Source organism: Sparus aurata, chromosome 10 (assembly GCF_900880675.1).
Source record: "Sparus aurata chromosome 10, fSpaAur1.1, whole genome shotgun sequence".
Taxonomy (NCBI): domain Eukaryota; kingdom Metazoa; phylum Chordata; class Actinopteri; order Spariformes; family Sparidae; genus Sparus; species Sparus aurata.
In genome coordinates this window covers 28,500,239-28,515,962 of record NC_044196.1, presented here as the reverse complement: position 1 = coordinate 28,515,962, position 15,724 = coordinate 28,500,239, and the positions used below count along the sequence as shown (strand labels likewise).

The 15,724-nt window shown below is 42.6% G+C and overlaps 1 protein-coding gene across 5 annotated transcripts in view; it reads right to left on the bottom strand.

Moving 5' to 3' along the window:
* The window catches only part of nlgn2a (neuroligin 2a), a 198,348-nt gene that overhangs the window by 71,323 nt on the left and 111,301 nt on the right, over positions 1–15,724 (bottom strand). The gene's annotated exons all lie outside the window — the stretch shown is intronic.

Genomic DNA, 15,724 nt, shown 5'->3' with positions numbered 1-15,724 from the left:
TTGCACCTTGGAACTTGGAACTCCCATAAATGCAAATTGCAAGGCGCCCTGAGCTGCCGGGACAGCTATATCAACCTATTTCTAGGTCAATTCCCCTGTGGGGACTTTCCGGAAAACACAGCTTTCTTGCATGCTATCATTTTTGCTCAGGCACAAATTGTTGGAGGATCCACCTTAAGGTATGAAAAGTAGAAGATATGCGAAAAGCTCCACGTGAAAATGGCATTTCTATTACTGGAAAACATGGCATACGTTTCAGTTTAAAGTTGGTCTCTAAGTCATTTAAGCGAGCACCTTTTAAGTGGATGCAGTTAGATTTGAAGACCATCTTTTATTGGTGGCAATAAAAGAGTTATTATTATTGTAGATGTGTTTCACTTTGTCTTCTCTTTTCTTTATTTTCCTCTCGTGATTGAAAAAAGTCAAAATCGAGCCCTGTTTCCACTTCAACTCCTGCCTACTCACTTGAAAATTACACTGAATATCTTATCAAATACCCTGTGATTGTGGATTGTTTCGGGTGATGATACGATGATAAAGTCTGGCATCAGTCTGTAAAAAAAAAATGCATGCAGATCATTTTCAAACTCGCATCCGGTCAGAGTCAGCCACGAGATGCTTCGCCGCGCGCCTGCTACTACAGCGCTGTGCGCGGGGAGGACGGTCCCTGATGGGCCCTCGTTGGCCTTTGAACCAGGCTCCCAGCTGACTGGGAGCAGCGATACTCCTGCCTGCCAGGAACCTACGGTAGCATATGGCACACAAGACTTAGAAGTGTGGCACAGTGACAGCCCCTGTTGGCTTCTGTGCGTGTGTGTGCTCGTGTGTGTGTGTGTGTGTGTGTGTGCAGGCTTGGGGATATGAGAGAGCAGTAGTGCAGCAGTGCAGAACAACCACATAAATAACCACTACAGCATCTGTTAGAAGCAAAGAGAGGAGGAGGTTGTATACATATATACATATATATATATATACATATATATGTATATGTATATGTATATATATATATACATATACATATACATATATATGAATGTGTGTGTGTGCGTGTGCGAAGTACCTGCTGAATCATGCATCACATTTTTCACACAGCACACACACCCTCTAACACCAGCGTACACAAGGGTATCACACACACATGCACTGGATATTTAATACACAACCATGACGCTGAAGTCAGTGCATCAGTCTGGCACACACACTCACGCTGGGGAGAGAGAAATTTACAGGCAGCTGCAATGGAGAGTCGCTATGGCAACTGCTTCACTTCCACTTGTTTCTCCCTCTCCCTCTCCCTCTCCCAGTCTCTCACTCTCCCAACATGACCCGCTCTCACGTGGACAAAGTCTCATTGACTGTTGCCGCGGCAACATATCGCTCTCATGCATCTCCAACCCCGTGATGCCCTTCGCCACGTCTCTACCTGCATCTCATTTCATTAGCGGCGAATGACAGCATGCAGGCTTTCCCATGCACGGAGCTCTGCATTCGGGCACCAGGAGATGAAGACTGACAGCCACTGGCATCGTGGGAGACAGAATGCAGATGCACCGATGCACCCACCCACACCCACATAAGAGACAAACACACGCCAAGCAGGCTGTCACAGTTGACCTGTAGACTCTGCGTCCATGGATCAGTTACAGGGCGAATCGTTCTGGCACAGTGACAGACAGGACCGAGGCCCTTGGGGGCTACAGGCTTTCTATCTCTCGCTCCTCCTGTCTCGGGCTCTCTGTCTCTCTCTGCCTCCGGCTTTGTTGTGTTTCCACCGCGACAAAAAGTTTAGCATGCAGTGCCCGCAGATGGAAGGGTGGTTTGGTACACAGCCTCAGGAGTCACATGTGATCCCGATGTGGGATGAACTACAAAAGGCACCAACAGACCTGTAGGGCTCCATCATTTATCTCTTCAAAACATGTACATGTAAAGCAGCTAAGAGTGCTAAGCTAATCAGATCATCAGTTCTATGAGGACAGCGTGTGGTGTATAACATTTCTATCATTTACATTGCATCCTCACAATGCGCAAGAAGAAGAAGTTGTCTATACCACGTGCTGTGCCATGGAAGCGGTTTGGGAAACAGGACTGATTCCAGAATATGCTGCTCATGCAAAGCCACAAAAATCCTGGACATCCTATGCTGGCTTATTGACAGATGGTAAACACTTCCACATAGGCGGACAGAGGCTTATGCATTATGACAAGCCTGGGCATGCATTGGATTGCGTTGCACTACAGTTCACATGTCTAACTAAAGGAACAGCAGTGATGGAAAGTAAGATTTACTTCAGGACTTATCACCTATGTGCAGTTTTAAAATATTTTACTGAAGTGAGTATTACATTTCATGCCCATTTGCTTCTATCCCTTTTACAAAAAATAGGAGAGTATTCCTGTACTCTCCACTACATGTATCTGGCTGTGAAAATTAACTTTTTATACACAAATCATCTAACATTAACATTGAACTTGAATATTTCGGCCTCTTAACACTCTCTTACTCACTCGAGCACTGTGTTACAGAGAAATAGATTGCTAACAGTATGAAAAGTTATTGTAAATATAAAATAAAAGTATTAAAGGATGAAACTTTTGTCTTTTCAGTCATTTTTCATCACATACCATTATATGGAGTCTAAAGGTTTGACATCAAACTGATAATTATATACCATTAATTGGTCATCTTCCGATGTTTTTACATTTACCTCCTTATATACAGTAGCTTTCATTAGTAGCAGCAGAGCCCACCATTATTTTGTGGGATTCAAAGGGTTAGGCGTTCACAACAGATCGCATGCATGTTCTCCAGTGTTATCAGTCAGGTGTCCAACACACAAATTTTAACCAATTTTCAAAAATTGTCAAAAGACGGTACAGACTATTGAAATGCAAAAATATCATAGAGATTAAAAGCTGATGGCGCCATTAAAACCTCTGGAGATGAAACTGTGGAAAACAATGTGAAAGTGTGATGGAAATATTGAATTTCTGTTTGTCTCCATGTAATTATTTAAAGAAGGGTCATCATTGTTCCACATGGATCTGACGTTTGCAGCTGCTGCTATCATCAGTCTCTACGCTGGAGCAGAAGTTCAGTGGACGCTGAAGTCACGGTCGACTCCCTCGGTCTGCCATTTCACTTCGCTGCTCAGCTAAGATTAACACATTTTTTTGTAACTATTTCATTGGAGCATTTCTTTTGGAAATTGAAATGTGAATTAAAAACAGATAAATGGTGAGGCATTAACTGTTGGTCACTGATGACTCCCGCTGCTGTACCAGAGTTGAGTTTTAAAGTGTTAAAGTGTGAAATTAGTGCCACTGGCCATCACAGCTGCTGCTACTTCACAATGAAAAAAAAAAAGCCTTTTACATTTCTTTTTTCTATTGTGGCATTTCAAATTTTTTTTTTTTTTCGAGCAGAAAGACGTGAATTACTGCTGACAGGGAATATTAAATAAGTGACAGGCTCTGCTCGTTCGTCAGAACAATAACAAGACCTCGACGACAACCCCAGAACACTTAAGAACGAGGGGGGGAAACAATGACTAACCAGAAACCAAAATTGAAAAGGTGAACAAAATTAAATAACTGAACAATGCCAATCAAAACATTGGCTCTGCTCAGCAAACACAAACAACGACTGCAAAAACAAAGGGAGATGGCAGGGAGCAGGGAGGGCGGGTACCCTGAGGAGCTTAGCGTGGATGCTGATCCTTTCAAGCAGAACGGAGACAATGAGACGATTAGGCCTAAACTTGTGTCGAGTGTTCCAGTTTAGCACACCGCCCACCGGTTGCCCTCAGAGACGCCACCCTCCGGTTTCCCCCGATGAGAGGCGGGCTCCTTCGCCTCCACCCTGTTATCTGCCGACTGATTAGTCACCAGGATGATGCGTGGTCCACGCATCGCGCGTTTCACCGCCCGGGTGTCGATTTTCTGAGAATTGACGTGTGCTGTCAGCAATCATCGACAGATCCAGCCGAGATGGAGAGAGACGGCTGCTATGAACTCAGGCCTTACATTGTAAATTTATATTTTTCTAGCTGATTTGTTATGAGCAGCTGAGGGTAAATTGAGGATTAACCTCAGCCACATCCGGTCTGACTTGGTTTTCCTGGGAGCGATAACAGCCGAGAGATGTTCGAGGGCTCCGTGCGGAGGACACGGTGTTTAAGAAGCATATATTACTCCTTAACAGCAGAGAGAGCGCCAGGGCCTGCTGAGATATCATCTTGCCATACGTTAAACTGAGCATGGAGAGACGGAGGCGAAGCGCCCCTCTCCTCACAGAGAGCCGTAATTAAAAAGATATTGAATCACGTCGGGTTAAAACGACAACTCAAAAGGGAATAACGCAGCACCAGGAAATTTCATACATTCTCCAAATTAGCATTTTCATTTCCCCACCATATGGGCTCAACTTTTTTTCCACTATTTCTATTTTCATTTTCATTAGTATGGAGAGGTCAGCGAGGGTGTGTGTGCACAAGCACATGTGGGTGCGAGGTGGAGATAAATATTGACCTTTTACGCTGAGGTTCCAAGCTGTAATAACAGGGAAATTGCTCATAGCAAATGATGAACTGTCATCTGTGTGCAAATACACAGAGGCTCTTTGTACTAGTGGTCCAATTAACAGAAAGGTTAGAGAGTGTCGAAAATATTGTAACAGTGTAATGGAAGGAATACATTGGTGGGTATTTTGTTGTATTTCTGAGTCCTGTATTTTTGGTCATGATGGATTGGAATTATTACAAGCAGCTTATCTTCAATGTGCAAGTCAAGTTGTGTTGGAAATGTGTGGATATACATGGACAGTGTATTTGGAATGAGGCTTTTTTTTTCTATATATGCAACACATCCTCATCATTAAGAAAATTTTTATTGGAGATAGAGCAGCAACAATTAATTGACTAATTGACTGATTGAAATATTAAGATTTAACATAATCGATTAATAATTTTCCATCATTTTTCGAGCAAAAATCTCAAACATTTGCTGGTTCGAGCTTCACACATGCACTGTGAGGACTAAGGAGTCATTAGCCTTTGGACTGACAAAGAACGGATTCAAGACATCACACTGGGCTCTGGGAAATTGTCAGCAATTTTTTGATCAGCAGATGAATCAGTAATGAAAGTGACTGTTAGTTGTAGCCATAATTAAAAAAAAAAAACTTGAAAGTTTAAGACCAAAACCCCGTTATTACTGTCCATGTAAACGTATCTGCTCCTTATTCACAAGAAAAGTCTTAAAAAGCTTAATATGTTGGTTAAAAAACAATATATTTAGATCATGTGTCAAATATTATTGATTGATCAATACTGTATGGATGCCAGTTTGAAGTGACGGATTTAAAAATAAAGTTGGCATCAAAGATCTTATCGAGAAAAAACAAAAGGGACTTGAGTGAGTCGTGAGAAACCTCAAGTGAACTGCATTCAGACACAAAAACACAGACACAAACTGTTCTGTCATCTAATTGTGCGGCTGTCTATCTCAAATTAGTGTGTGTGTGTGTGTGTGTGTGTGTGTGTGTGTGAGAGAGTCAGTGGGAGGTCAATAGCGGGCTGATGTGATAGAGGGCTGGAGGTGGATACGGACACAGGGTGATGAATGGGATGTGATGAGATGCAGAGCAGCAGAGCTGGCCTATAGGCCACCGAGTGGGGCTAAGGCTTAATCGTTAGAGCACAATGGATCAAGGCAAAGGCCACGCTGATTGCATCTGGGACATGTGTGTGTGGTGTGACCATGCACTGGTATTATAATACTTCTGAGAGCCAGCTGTGGATATGAGTACAGAGCTTTTTTTTAATGGGAAGTAAGGGCATTTCAATAAGGCATTTTACATTTGGGGAAAGACTAAATAACAACACGTGTGTGTTTTGCTTGTTTTTACTCATTAACACACAGGGTGACGGACGAACATCAATACAGAAAGAAAATCAACCAGCATGTTAAACTTGCTTACCATTTCACTTTTATTTATTCATCCTACTTATTTATTGATTGTTTTTTTTTTTTTGTCAAACTTACATTACTGTAGTAGAGGAGTGCAGCTGACACCAGGTACTGCTATAAAATCTCTTCTTGGACGGTGCATTCAAGTGCTAACAGAATGCTCTGACACTCAAGACCTGCTGCTAGACAGTATTTCATTAACAAAATACCCTTTCCGAAAATCAAACCCAACACACAAACAAGAGAAGTGAACAAGAGCCGGTCCCGTAGGCCGTGATGAATGTCTCGCTTTGGAAGGTGTGCCTTCCTGGCAGCTGGCTCTCGAGCGCGAGTCCCACTGTACTGCGAGCCTCTTAACACCCCGCTCAAAGTGTGCATAATTATATGAAGATAATTAACGATTATATTGCCTTGTAAAAAGATTATTGCGTCTTTAAGCTTTTTGGATCAAACAGGTCTATTGTTAACAATATCTAAACCCTACAAATACCTGCTGTGACACATTATTAGAGTCTGATGTACAGCTTGAATGCATCGGTCCACTGCTTTCCATTTTGCGCATGGACATATGGTATGTGCCTGCCTGCCTGTCAGGGGTTTATGGGAGGATAATCATATTAAGGGGAATAGATACATGCACTGACAGAGAAGCTTTGCCCAGTGTGTGTGCTGGCAGATATCCATGGGACATATATATGTATTACATGTAGTGCAGCTTATTCGATGGTTGTAGGTGGAATAAAGGCTTACATTTACTTTTGTTGACGGCGCTGACAGTTATAGGTGTGACCAGAACATAATGTCTTGTTTGTGAGATTGTCAAGAAGTCTACATGACTCATATGCATTGACAGTTCGTTGGGTTTTCGCCTGTGTCCATTTGATGGAAGGTTTTTCTTGGTTTGTCAGCAGGATTATACAAAAACTATACAGTGGATTTCTACTAAACTTGGTTGAAGGATAGGTCTCAGTCCAGAATAGACATTATTAACTTTTGGTACAGATCCAGGAATTCTAGTGTCACTACCTTTGACATTGGGAGATATTGGACATTTTTTGTTGATTCGATGGCTGGTATCGAGGACTGGGTACAATTCGATGTTGATTTTGATAAAAATCCAGAATCTTTACAATTTACATGTGCTTTCATAGAGAGTAGTCTTTTTTCAGTTGCTATATGGTAACACATTGGGATAGAAACCCGCAATGACCACAGCTAAATGGAGAATATCCATGTGCATTGTTTTGCTGTCATAGTGGTAGGCTGTTGTGGCTTTATTCATGGTTCAGCAGTTATGGGTGGTATAGGATTTAGAGTGATACAGGGCTATGGAGTTTGATATTAGGTTTGAGTGAATCAAAGGTTACTGCCTCACGTTGCTTTGACTGATTGACACACTTTATATTTGAATCATGCTTGAGTTGCATGTCGGGGTGGATGGTGGTCGTACAGAGTGCACGACTGTCACGCCAACCATACATGTGTCGGTGAGCAAGGGCGCTGACGCAAAGCAATACCGAGGGCTTTTGCGTGCCTATACTTTTTTTTTTTTTTTTTTCCGCACAGAAAATGTGATTCATATCCAATTAAACCAATAAATGGTAGAGAAGCTGACAGCTCCACCACCTCCACACTGGTCTTTGCACAAACCGAGGGGGACACACACAGTCAGCACACACCAAGTGCTCCTCCTTGTTGCCTCTGTTCTCTCTGTCTGCCTGAGCTTATAACACCGGGGCTGTGGGGACCAGCATGGAGTTTGGATGATCCTAGCTGCTGTTCTGTTTGTACTCTGTCTACACCGACTCCACCGCCTGTGACAGCAAACAGCAAACACCCACCTCGCAGCTCAATATGCTTCAGACCGGCAACCCATCCAGCCTGAAAATAAAACAAACAGCTCCCGCTCAAAGGTGTCACATGTGTCTACAGTGTCTATGTGGCGCGCTACAGCAATTATCTCGGCCACTGTATACTTAAAACGTTGGCCGAACTGAATTTCGGCTCGGTTTAATGGCAGGAAAGCACATTTCAAAACTGAGAAAAGCAGTCGAAACACACTAAAAAGAGACAAACAAGCTCTCTGTCAAGACTTTAGATATAGCGAGCTACTTATTAGCGCAGCTGATGCGACGTGCCGAGACATCTGCACCCTTTACTCCTTTGTATTTTGAGCTCGGCAACTCCTCCGTCTACTTCCCGTTCCTCAATTCAGACGACGGCGCTTCTCCTTTTCCTCGGCAGATTAAGTGTGGGCGAGGTGAAAAGAAGCAGGGCGAGGGAAAAAAATAAAATAAAATAAAAAAGACGAGCAGGACCGCCGGGAATATCCGCCCTGGCCTGTCTTACAACAACATGCTCTTATTAGACTCAATAACGTCTCCAAAATGACTCCTCTGTAATTTTCCCTCGCTGTCCATCTATCGTTTTTTTGTTTTTTTTCCTCTCTCCACTCTCGCCACCTCTCTGCCTCCCACTCCTGCCACCGGCAAGTGCTCTCTCCACTTCCTGTCTCGCTTCCTGTTGCTCTTCATCTATCTCGGATTCTTGATCTTTCGCTCCTCGCGCTCGTCCTCCAGCAGTCGCCGCCGCCCCGGCCCCTCTCATCCTCTGTCATCCTCTCCACTTGTTTGTTTTCTGATCTCCATTTTCTCTGTGATAGCCCCTTTTCTTTTCATCTCTAGCTCTTTCTCCCCTCCGTCTTAATCTGCCACTGGCTTGCCTCTCGCCGCGAGAGTCTATTTGTAACCTCTCTCCTACCTCGGCTCCGAGCCCAGCGTGTTCAAGCTACTTGTTTTTATTCCAATTGCGCTGAGCAGTCTTCCTTTTTCTTTTTTCTTCTCTCGTTCCTCTCCCTATTTGTCTTCCTCTATCTGCTTCTCATCTCTCTGTCATAGGATTTTGTCGCACTTCTACTGTTAAATTATCTCTCTCGGCCTCTCCGCTCCCCCATCAGTGTTATAAATAATGGTCGGATTAGGCTGACTTTTTGTTTTGCTCACTATTAGGGAGCGGATCAATTCCACAAATTGAGTGGATGGGGAAGCGAATACGACACACACACCCACACACACACACACACACAAAGCCCCTCTGTCCTCCAAAATGCCACAGTGACAAAGACGACACAAACACAGACATTGTCCTTGTTTTCCCACCGCTGCCTCTCTCTCTAACCCCCCATGACTGTTTTCTTCTCTTCCGTTTTCCACATCCTTTTCTTTCAGCCTTAAGCCTTTTGGACTCCAGTTGACCTCTCCTCTTCCTTTCTTTCCTCTCCATTCCTTTCTGCTTTTCTTTATCGCCACTGTCTTTATGTTTGGCTCTGGGTTTGTTTGACTGGGTTTGTGTGCGTTTTAAGATAACAAAATCTTGACGACTACTGAGTCTTGTTTCAAGTGAAGTTTAAATACTGAACCCCACGATTTCTCAAAAAATAAAAAAATCCCTGAACAGATTCCACTACCAGTTTGACTCCTTGGAGTAACCAGTGCTGGCTCGGGCGTGTGTGAGCTGACCAATTAGATCAGACTGGGTATTTTGGATGGGGGGGGCTTAAAGAGACAGGAGCTTAAACAGACTGTTTCAGACCGGGGGGGGGGGAAATCAATTATCCTGGTGATTGTCAAAAGGGGACATCAGTAAACACTTAATTTAATGTGATTCTTTTCGACTGGCTATCAGTATTTATGTTGTCCATGAAATGGCTCTGACAGTGACCCCAAAGATATCGTTCCATACATTGGTCATTATTTTGGTACGGTGGTGTAAACGCCACCATCAGTTGAGTTGGGAGTATGTTTAAAAAATCTATTGATACTGACTGTTACAGTCATATTTATCATTCTTGGTGTGGCATTTTTTTAAATTTATTTTTTTACAATCTTTTGTCACAGTTGCAACCGCAATGCAGTGTTAAATACATCATTTCTGCTTTTAGGTTGTTTCTTTTTCAGATACACGGACATCATGGTGTATCGAAGACGATGTATTAGATATATTAGCATTGCTGTATCGTGCTGATCATCATTATCATGTGCATAATAGTACTGGATCATGAGTTCACTGGCCTGTAGGCATGTGTATAAACTATTATCCTCTACCTTTTTTCCCCTCACAAGAAAATATACAGAACATACTTTTAACTGAAGACGTCTTCAGAGAGTTAAGGGTAAAACATTTCATAAAAGCATTTGGATCCACAGTAGTTTGATTAAGAAGTACAGCAGGGAGGGATGGGAGTTAAAGGAGAACTTCGGTCGATTTAAACATGCAGCTTCATTGCTCAAGCTACCCTTGACTTGCGAGTACCGAAGACGCAAACAAATTTGGTCCAGCCATTACAGAGCTCCGTGAACGGAGACTTAGCATTGAACGCTAACAGCATGGGGTCAGAACTTTACACTGTGTTTTAAGCGTCTTAACATGCTCCACATCTCACACCAAAAGTTATGCAACATCAGCAGACACCTTAGCACACAGCACTGTGCGTGTATGACTCAAACTGCATAAAAAAGTAGTTAAAACAGTGTGTTTGTGCAAGGAGCTACTTACCTGTTTGTTGACATCGGCGTCTTCCGGTAGCTAGACCAAACTAGTCAATCCGTCGCGCGTGCACTTACACCCTCACTGGCGGACACGGAAACGTAATCCAGCATTTTCGTGTTTATGTTCATAATGTACATGTCCATGTTACAGCCTGTCATGAGCCATGAGCCTTACAATAGCCTGTTAAGCCTGTTAAGTGCACACTCCATGGATAAGCTAGTTTGGTCTAGCTACCGGAACACACGGATGTCAACAAACGGGTACGTGGCTGCTTGCACAAACACACTGTTTTAACTACTTTTTTATTCATTTTGAGTCATACATGCTACAGTACTGTGTTGTAAGGTGTCGGCTGATGTTGCATAACTTTTGGTGTGAGATGTGGAGCATGTTAAGACGCTTAAAACACAGTGTAAAGTTCTGACCCCATGCTGTTAGTGTTCAATGCTACATCTCCGTTCACGGAGCTCTGTAATGGCTGCACCAAATTTGTTCGCGTCTTCGGTACTGGCAAGTCAAGGGTAGCTTGAGCAATGAAGCTGTATGTTTAAATCGACCGAAGTTCTCCTTTAAGAAGTTAGTTTTGATATATATACATATATATATATATATATATATATATATATATATATACATATATTTGGTGTATTTGATGAAAATCATTAACTCAGTTTTTTACATTACGGTGTTAAATTACTTGAATCAGCAATAGAGAGCAGCAAAATGGATTTTCATACAGTGCCGATGCTGCAGATGATTACTGTAGTGTAAGGAATGACTATCAATGAAAGGCCCTCAAGCAATCATGCATGTCTAGAAATGCACTAGCATCTCTTTGCCTTAGTTCTTGCACATTTGTGTACAGTCTCTGAATAAAGTGTAACCAGCCATGTTCCAGTGGTCCTCCTCTTTGCCCTCCTCATATGTCCTCATGTAACCTCTCATTATCCCCAATCCACCTCCCTCCTGTTCTCTCTCTCTCTCTCTCTCTCGGCCTCTCTGCCCTCCCTTCTGTAACGATCTGACCATTACTGGGGCTGCCGTTCCAGCCCTGGTTTCACAGGGCGTCTGGGGTCTAATTGGGACTGAATGAGCGCGGGTGTGTGTCGCTGTGAAGCCTCATTGATACAGACTGCGATTCAGGGGCACCCCACTTATAGAGATGTACTATAGGGGTCTTTACAAACAGACAAACAAACACTCAAACACAATTCGACATGCATACAGGACTTGCACAAAAGAGTTATAAACATGCAAATGCGAGGATTTTGAAAGTTTTTGTCTATACTGAAAGTGCTTATCTTTTCTTTCAATCGTCTTTGGAGTAAACCCTAAACTCCTAAGTTGATGTATTTTAATCAAATGTGCACAAATATGCTGTGTATTGGTCCCCCTTTTTGCTAGAGCAATAAGTTATAAGCCAAAGTTGGGAACTCACTTTTTCTTGTTAAATGATTGCATCATCTCAATGTCAAACAAAATTAAAAAATCAGTTCAAATCACACAGAAACGTGTGACTATGATGCCAGTAACTATTAGAGAACGCACCTTTCATCTATTTGTTCACCAATGTTATCAGTGATCATAGTTGTGAGTTTAACAGCAAATCCTGGGAGGTGTCCGCTCTCATTAATATTTGTTTAAAAGGTAACTTCACCAATTCCACATATCAAAGTGTGTTTCCTGGTCTTGGGGCGCACTACTGCATGTATGAAAAAAACTAGTATAAAGGCTTTTGTGGCTCCAGAGAAAGCTGAATGTAATTTGGTAAATTGCCTCGGTGCTGAGTTGCATTGTGGGTAATGTGGGTGCAAGGTTTCGAAAAGCAGTCCACTGCTCTAGATTTGCAATCCTATGAACTGTTGAACTCCTTAAGGGCTGTCGATAAAAAGAAATGATAAAAAACCTATATCCCCTTATTCTTTTCCAAACACTTTCACCTTTTAAAGAAAAACCTGGCATCTACATTACCCACAATGCAATTTAGCCACGGATTGACATCACTGAAGGCAGTTTATCAGATTACACGCAGGTTCCACAAAAGGCTTTACACTTAATTCTTCACAGATGCAGTAGTAATCTGTAAACACACTCAAATGTGTAAAATTGTGAGTTACCTTTTAGATTGGTCACCTTGAACATTTCAGGGGAGTGTGTGCATCTTTCCAATGAATATGCTAGATTGTGTTTAGAGCAATAGTGACAACCAGTGTGGTTTTCATGTAGATTTTCTAAGGAAATTCTACTGTTTCTACTGTTGGTTGCGCCTTTTACCACATGTTACTTTTGTCATGTGTGATGTAACTACATCTAAAAGGATTGACTCCTCTCCTTTGAGGCACATTTTGATTTGAAAAATGCAAAAACTATACACTTAACTATTCCTGATAAACAGATTAACACCAAGACTGAACTAAATTAAGTGTTCTGCAAGTTTTCATGGTTGTGTTTGTAGTAGTTTGTTTTATCGATTGCTCACGTTTAGTTAATGCTTAAGTGTTTAAGCACCTTTTCTTTTTCTTAAATTACACAAGACCACACAGTGGACAGGTGGGACACAATCTGGTATATGGAGCTGTAGAGTATATTACCTTGCGGATGTAATGTCTTCTTTTCTATTTGTGAGTGTGTGAGCAGGGAAACAATAAATTGGTTGTAGAACGTCTCCGTTGTTGTCTCCATTCAGACACCAGCGTTCCCATTAAGTGATGCTGGCAGCTCTGCCACTACCCACCGCTCTCCATCTCATATATAACAATACTTCCTTAATTGGAATGCTGCTACGACGGACACAATGCAGGCCAGGTGGAAACACACAAACACAAAGCGAGGAAAGAGACAACGCGCCCCGAGAAAAGCAGCGGCTAGTCAAAGTGAGCGGAAGTTTTGTAACTCCACAAAGCATCTCGGCTCGACATGTAACGCTGCACACCGCAGTACGAGACGAGCGTTCCCTCAGCAGGCCTGCAGTTTGAGCTGTGATCTCTCGGATCTGCCGTACACATCGCTGCCAAGAGCGCGGCTTCATTTCTCCACGGGGCGTGTGTGTAAGTGTAGATGGGGAACGCGGCATGAAGGCGTTCCTCTGTAATCAAACATTTCTTTTCCGTTTGTGCTCCATGTCACCCCAGGGGGGATATGGATTATCAGCAGCCATTTATCTCGTCTTGCCTTGTCCTGACAGTTAATCTGATGGCGGAGTTGCAAATTCCGCTCCTGCTTACAAAGCTGTCAGACCTTCGGCTCCGATTGGTTTCTGCAACTTAGATCCGCCACGCCCACATTTTCCCCCTGTATCCATGCAACTGAACTAAAATGGCTGCTGGCAAACATCACCATCTTGGAGTTTAAAATTCAACTTGGAATATGACTGATGGACGTCTTCCACCCGTAGTCCCACTTGATTGTGTCCCGTCTCCTGCGATGATCCAGAATCCAAAATTAACGTGCCTGGTAAATAAATACACCTGCCAAGAATATTCCTACCAGCTCAACTATTTTCATATAATAGTCTGTGTGACAAAATCAGTCCACTACATCAATTCCCATCGCCAACGTGTCCAAGTAAGCCACTGAGCATGTTTAAAATTTGTTTTATTTTTTGTTACCCATTCATCAGCGTTGATTAAGTTACCATTATTGCGCTCATTTCAGCTGCTACTGCTGATTTTATAGGTCCAGGAAACATGCGTGACTGCTTTACTTTGACGACATCACATAGAATTATTTTTACACTGTTTACTTCCTCTTTAGTAGCCACCAGAATCATAGATCGCAGTTAAAGACAAATTCATTTACATAATTGAGGCATTCAGACATCATCAAATATTAACGCGCTCCCCTTGAAGTTTAAATATGACTAATCATTTCATACTTTCAAGGAAATGTGATTGCTGCTTGATAAAAAAAAAATTTTTTCTGCGTGACGTAAGTGCTGCTTATGCGACTACTACCACACAGACATCATGGTTCACACACGAGCGAATAAGAAACTAGGCAGACACTTTCATTCTAAATGTATCGTCGATATGCTGATAAAAAAAAAGAAATGAATAACATAATCCAGTCAACACTGTGTTTCTTTCTAAAGTTGTGCTACAAATTAGAAGAACAGAAAAGCCATTTCTAGGAGGCAGAGCGGCAAATATCAATTTAAAAAAAGCAGGCAGCTGGGGCTGCAGTTTTTATTTTCTAAAATAAAACCACTAAACACAAATCAGAGGTAATGCAGAGCAGAAGCAAACTGTAACAATGTGTACAATATGTACGGCCTAAAACAATATTTCATGATGTATTGTATTTTTTCAATTGAATGTTTATTTGTATAGGGAAAGGTATGAGGCGTTAACTGATCCCACACACCACAGCAATTATAGCTTGGGCTAATTTGCAACGTCTGTCCCTAGTTGGGTCTTTTAAATAAGTAAAACTCAAAAAACGAATGCACAAAAGACAGTACAAGTACGAACTGTAACACAGTCCACTAAAACAGCACCAGATCAGTCATGACTGCACGACTGATCCCTCCTCAAAAAAAAAACTGTTTCAGTTTGAGATTAAAATGATCCCAGTCAGGATCCAGCTCGAGTTCTGCAAGGTACGGAATTCCACGTGTTGATGCCCTTACCCGAAACAGCTGCTACAACGAGGATTTACATAAAGTCACCTGACGATTCCCACTGGATGATCCACATGCTGCTGAGCCTGAAACTCTGAGTGCGAGCACATGGTCAATGAGTGCTCGAGGAGAATGTGGTGGAGGCATTCATAGATTTAATAAACTGATCAAAACCTACTCAATTCCTTAAGAACAGGGCAACGATGTTTCCATTCACACTGTGCTGTGTTCTTCTGGAATTATAGGTGCACTGCCTTTTAGAGTACAACCTTCAAATAAAAGCCGCACACTCTCATTAGCGAATCTCTTTCGTCATGTGCCAAACCGTACAGTAATTTCCAGCCCTCCGCTGCAGCGGGGAAGTTGTGGAACTTCGTCCCTTCAAGTTTCGAGATGGCAGCGAGGGATGAAAGAGGGTGACTACTAAGAGGTGATTAAAGAAGCTGGGGCTATGTGTCCATAGCTGCATCCTGCCTTTAAAGCCACCCCCCCCCCCCCATCAAACGCTGTACCACCACCTCTTCATCTGTCCTACTGCCCTCACTAACAGGGTGAATCTTCTCCCTACAGTGTTCGTCGCCATATCCC